Source organism: Mus musculus, chromosome 6 (genome assembly GCF_000001635.26).
Source record: "Mus musculus strain C57BL/6J chromosome 6, GRCm38.p6 C57BL/6J".
NCBI classification, from domain to species: Eukaryota; Metazoa; Chordata; class Mammalia; order Rodentia; family Muridae; genus Mus; species Mus musculus.
This window is the reverse complement of record NC_000072.6, coordinates 49,008,056-49,014,055: the sequence shown is the minus strand read 5'-3', so window position 1 is coordinate 49,014,055 and position 6,000 is coordinate 49,008,056.

The window sequence follows — 6,000 nt, the reverse complement described above, 5'->3', positions numbered from 1 at the left end:
AGAACTGAGGCACAGAAGAGTCACTTGGCAGTAGTGTGGAACTCACTTCAGAGCCAAATGTTCTCAAACCAAAAGACAGGTTTTCTTTTTCTATTATTCTAATAAATTTGGATTACTACCCCCTGCCAAAAAAAAAAAAAAAAAAAAAAAAAAAAGAACACGAACTTCTTTTTTTCCAGAGAATCCGTGTCCAGCATTCACGTTGGGCAGCTCACAATGACCTCAATTCCAGCTTCATGAATTCTCCTGTAGTCAGATGTTCACATACCTCCCTCAACTTATACACATAGATAAAAATGAAAAGAAACAGAAACCTGGGCCCAACTCTGATACTGCTAGCAGCAAACAGGAAGCCCACACAGAGCACATTTTGAGGTATCATCTTCAGCTTCAGCTTCCTGTCATGCTTCTTGTCTTTCTTTTCCCTCCCCCATCTTCCCGTCCATTGATCTAAATCTGTATCTCACTGCGATGAAGTTTGAAGCAGGGTCTCACTATGTAGCCCTGGCTGTCCTGGAACCCACTATATAGACCAGGCTGGCCTTGAACTCACAGATCCTCCTGCCTCTGCCTCCCAAGGGTTGAGATTAAATGTGTTTGTTGTGCCACCAGGCCATGCTGCATTTTTGTAAATCATTTTATACCCTTTCTAGAACATAATTATGTTAATAAATGTTAATGGCAAAATCCAGCCCTGCAAGTTTAAGCATGCTCTTCCAATAAAATAGGAAGATGGTTTAAAATCTACTCTCTTACTCAGTATTGCTGACCCCAGAGTGACAGGGAAGCCCCACGTAGTCATGGGACTTGCTCTGCCTGTCCATGAGCCTGGTGTTGCAATGCCTCCAGGCCACCGGCCCTGTGACAACAAGTCAGCATGCCAGGGCTTTGCACGACATCATTGCCATGCTCTTCCTCCTTCTCAGAAGGGTCTCAAATGAAAATCAATTCACTGGCCACAGGGCCGGTGAATTCCCAGTGACCTTTTCTGATGCCCAGATGTGACACATTGAGTCTCTCAGGCCAGCTCCACTGCCTTCCCCTTGAGCAAGGAAGGTTCCCTAGAACCTAAGGAGTTAAATGTGCATTGGGCGAGTGTGGCAGGGTAGGGATGGGAGTGGGAACTTTACAGGGGAAAAGACCAAGGGGAACTTCTGTCCTAGGAAGTGGAGTTAGAAAGTGGACTTGGTGCCAATTAGCAGGGCACAACTAGGAATATGAAGGCAAAAGGGAAAGACAAATTGGAAACAGTTCATATACCCCTACCCCATCTCCAGAACAAAACAAGCCTTTTAGCAGCAATTAAGCAGAGATGTGAAGTATAGTCAAGCTTTAACTCCCTTGAAGGTGTTAAAAGTCAGAAATGGGCTGGCCTAGGGAGATTTGTAAGATGATGATGATGAGGAGGAGGAGGAGGAAGGTAAGGAAGAGGAGGAGGAGGAGGGGAGGAGGAGGAGGAGGAAAATAAGGAAGAGGAGGAGAAGGAGGGGAGGAGGAGGAGGAAAATAAGGAAGAGGAGGGAGGGGGAGGAGGAGGAGGAAGAGGAGAAAATAATAATCAAGTATCGGAAGCAGAAAGAGCATGTGACACATTTCTAAAACATACTCTGGTAAGTCAGCTAAGTAGGAAGCCATGGCTTCGATGTTGCTACAGACAATACATTATGCAGGAACAGGGCACTGTGGGACAGCCAGGACTATTTGTCATAAAGGCAAGGCATAGAACAAAGCTGAGTAGCCAGGTCCTAGACTTAGGGCTAGATTGGCTCTTTGGAGATAGAAGTTGGAAGGCTATAAACCATCCCCCATTAAAGAGGAGAGGATAATGATGGCAGGCTCACACAGTGGGGTGGGACACTGTGCAGCTATTAAAAGATGGAGGTAGATTGTTATATCGGATTTAGTCTGATGAGCAGAAAGGCACCAGCCTGCATCAAGTGTGAGGGCTTCACTGAAGGGGCTTCTTGCGAGGTCCAGGGTGGGAGAAGTGGTGAGGGGAGGCTACTCCAGCTTGGGTCACAGCAGCCCTTAGGCAACAGCAAAGGGAGAAAGAAATTAAAAAAATTTCAAGTCTGTCTTCTCCTTCCCCCTCCCTCCCTCCTTCCCTCCCTCCTTTCTTTTTTCTTTTTTCTTTCTTCCTTTCTTCCTTTCTTCCTTTCTTCCTTTCTTCCTTCCTTCCTTCCTTCCTTCCTTCCTTCCTTCCTCTCTCTCTCTCTCTCTCTCTCTCTCTCTCTCTCTCTCTCTCTGCCACAATATTGTGTGAAGGACTGAGTGTGATGGCCTAAGTGTGGAGTTTCAGGTTTCAGAAGCTGAGGCAGGAGAATCCCAAGTCCCAGACCAGCCTGGGGTACATGAAGAGACCTTGTCCCATAACTCCAAAACTAAACCAAAACAAATACCCATCACCAGCACCAATGACAAAACACTGTGGACTGTTATGGTGGAACGGAGGCTGAGGCAGGCTTAACAAGGACAAGGTGACCAAGATAAATTACCTCAGGTGACCAAGATAAATTACACAGCCAATGGGGCTTTCCGTGGAATGTGGGGTTTTGTGCTTTGACTTGGAGGACACAGCAAACAGCCTCATGCCAATGAGACTCCATCTGCTGAGTGGAAGACAATGAAAGAAAGTCCAGCTACTGCTGTCATGTCCCCGTCTCCACAGTGGCCACAGGAACTCGGCTGGCCGTGTGACAGGAAGGTGACTTAAAAGTGCGAAACCTCCAACTCAGCAGTCATGAGCTTGGTTGAGGCTGGTGAAGAAAGAGCTGTGTGCATCTGAGTGTGTGCTCCAAAAGGTGTGCCCTGAAATTCTGTTTGTACATTGCTACAAAAGCCTTCCCTTCTATCAAGAGACAGAGAGAGAGAGGGAGAGAGAGAGAGAGAGAGAGAGAGAGAGAGAGAGGGGCTAAATTAGATGGTTCACACAGTGGGATGCTACATTATGCAGCCATTAAGAGACAGAGGCAGATGGTTGTATTGGATTTAGTCAGGCCAGCAGAAAAGTGTGAGGTCTGGGTGGGGAAACAGTGAGAAAGGCTACCATAGATGCCGTTCACTGGGAGAACCAGAGCACTTCCTGTAAGGTCGCAATGGGCCTCCTTTTGAATCTCCCAACTTCTACCGAATCATCTCCTCTGTTTGACCAGGCTCTTGTCTGCCCTTCCTCCAAGAATGAAGTGGGAAGTCAGTAAAAGGAAATCAAGTTGGGGGATACCTTCTTGCATGGGGATAACCATTTAAATAGGACAGTAAGGACTCAGACTCTCTGTGGACAGGATGCCAACCAAGAGAGGTTGGTAGTGTTCCCAGATGAGCCCAGTCCTTTGCAGAGTGAGTGTGCAAGTCACTGTCAGGGCAATGCAGGGCACTTCCAGTTAGATGGTGCCTGCTTGTGCCTGTATCTGCCCAGGAGGCAGGATCTTTATGCCAACAACCTCTCCCCTCGCTCACTTACCTATTGCCTTGCCTCTCTACTGAAACATACCCAAACTGAGAAGCTGTCCACGCCCAAGACCCTACCATGGCTCTCCATCCCCTGCCTACACAATGGAACCCCACGTCTCATGTTGGGGCATGAGTCACAGTAGCCCACTGGTCTGCTGGCTGTGGCCAGGCGGCCTCCTCACTAACTCAGACAGGTCTTTCGCTCTCTTGTCTTCCATCTTGGCCCTCTGGTTTCTCACAGTGAGCTGCTTCTGCTCAGTGCTTGATTCAAAGCTTACACTTCCCCCAGGATAGTCCTGCTGTGTACTAGGCTCTGAGTGATCCGTCAGTTTCAAAGCATTCAAGATACTACTACCATTGCTTTTGATCTCTAATAACATGCCTGTGATATCCTTCTGCATTCTTACTGGAAAAGCACGTTCTTTGAAAGTAGGTGTGTGCTTTTGGTCTCTGTGTTTTGTTTTTGTTTTTTCTCTTGTTTTCCTGAAGGCCACCAGGAGAAGGAGTTTCTTGGGCTTCTCTGGACAGTGTCCAGTACACTGGCTTATATGTTCACCAAGTTGGTGAACTATGGCAACAAGAGTATTCCCATACTTGTCTGTATTGTTTGAAATTATTATTGCATGGGTTGGATATGTTAAAAGCACTTCTGTTTTTGCAGAGGACCCGAGTTCAATTCCTAGCACCCACATTAGGTAGCTCAGAACTTCCTGTGCTTACAGGAGATCTGATGCCCTCTTCTGGCCTCCTTGGGTACTGCACACACATGGTGCACATAAAACAAGCACACATATAAACACATAAATAAAAATAAAAATAAGAATACAATTATCATTACAGACCTACATTAATAAATAAATATGTAGATTCAGGTGCAATCAAACTTTATTTTGTTGGAGCAATAAAAATATAATTGCCAGAGGGGAAAAAAAATGCAGGATGGACAGTTAAGTATAAATTTCAGATAAAGAACAAATACTTTTCTAGGGTAAAAATGCCCTGAATATTGCATTGAACTTAAACTAAAAACTGTTATTATTCAAGATGCACACTGGACTGTGTCTTAGGTTTGTTTCTGCTCAGTAATGCAACTTAAGCACCAGGGTGAGGTGGGAAATCCATCAAATCCATGCCTCACGGAGACATCACAGCAAACCCCAATTACTTTGCATGATTAGTGGTGTTAATTGAAAAGCTCCTCATAACAGCCGCAGTGAGCATGGGCCGGCCACACTCCTCCCACTTCTAAGCGTCTCCTGGGGAGAAGATGAAACGTTCAGCGCAGACTCACACACAAACGTTCACAGCAGCTTTAGTAATAAAAGTTTAAAAAGTGCAGAGGCCTGGGGAGGTAGCTTAGTGAGGAAAAGAGTTCTCTTTGCAAGCTCAGGGACTTTTAAATTCAATCTCCATAACCCATGTAAACATGTCAGGCTTGCTGTAACCTTAGTGCTCGGGAGGCAGCCACAGTCTCTCGGCTCTCTAGGTTGTCTTGTCTAATGTGTTGCCAAACTGCCTTCCCTTGGGGGAACTCTTAAACAATGCTTACCTCTCCTCCAAAGGTTCCAACACTAAAGTTCATGGGGGAGGGGAGCGGAGGGGAAAATAAGCTTACTTGGCTTACTTACAATGGGTGAGGGGTTAGGAAGGAGAGGAGGTCTCCACCCAGCCAGGATGACTCCTCCTCCTCCTGGCTGCATAAATGGAAGCCCCGCCCCTCTCCTTCCTCACCTCTATTACCTATCCCCGCCCCCACAGAACCGGAGGCTACCTGCAATTAGTGATGATTTGCATCCAATTAGTTGGGGGCAAGTGGTTAGACTCTCAGGTTGAGGGTTCCGTGACCCTCCATATCTACACCTTTCATGAGGGAAGAGCAAAGGTCAGCAAGCCCAGTCGATCTTTGGTGAACATGCTAAGATGGACTTCTGAAGATGGCTCTGGTTGGACTTGGAGGACAGTCCGGTACAACATCTTATCTGAAGGGAGGTAGACAGGATTACTGAGAACAGCACCTGAGGTTGTCCTCTGATCTTCACCCACACGCTCATGCACAGATGTGCAACTGCACATACCTGAGCACGCACTTTCCCTCACACACTCCAAAAAGTGGGAAGAACGCTCCAGCAGATGAGTGAATGAATAAAACTGTGCTATCCAAACACAGGGATGCTATTCGGCAACAAAAATGCAGGCTGCCGATGTTTACAATAGTAAGTACGAATCTCAGAATTATTACACGGAGGGAATAAAAAGCCAAGAAGCAATGAATGTACAGTGTGAGGCAGGTTGGTTCTGTGAGAGGGCTGGGGACTGCTGGCAAAGGGGCGAGAGAAGAAGATTCCGGGCAAAATGATACTTGCCTTGGGACTTTCAGCGGTTTTGAGGCTTTTGCTTCTGGCAGGAGCTGCAGAAGTTGGGCGCACGGGCTCCATCTACTGTCCAGTTAGCGTTGGTGCAGGGAAGTTGTACAACGGCCAAGGTGGAGTCAGGGTCAGGACAGGACAGGATAGACAGGAGCAGCCTAAGCTCACTTCCTTCTTGAGAAACA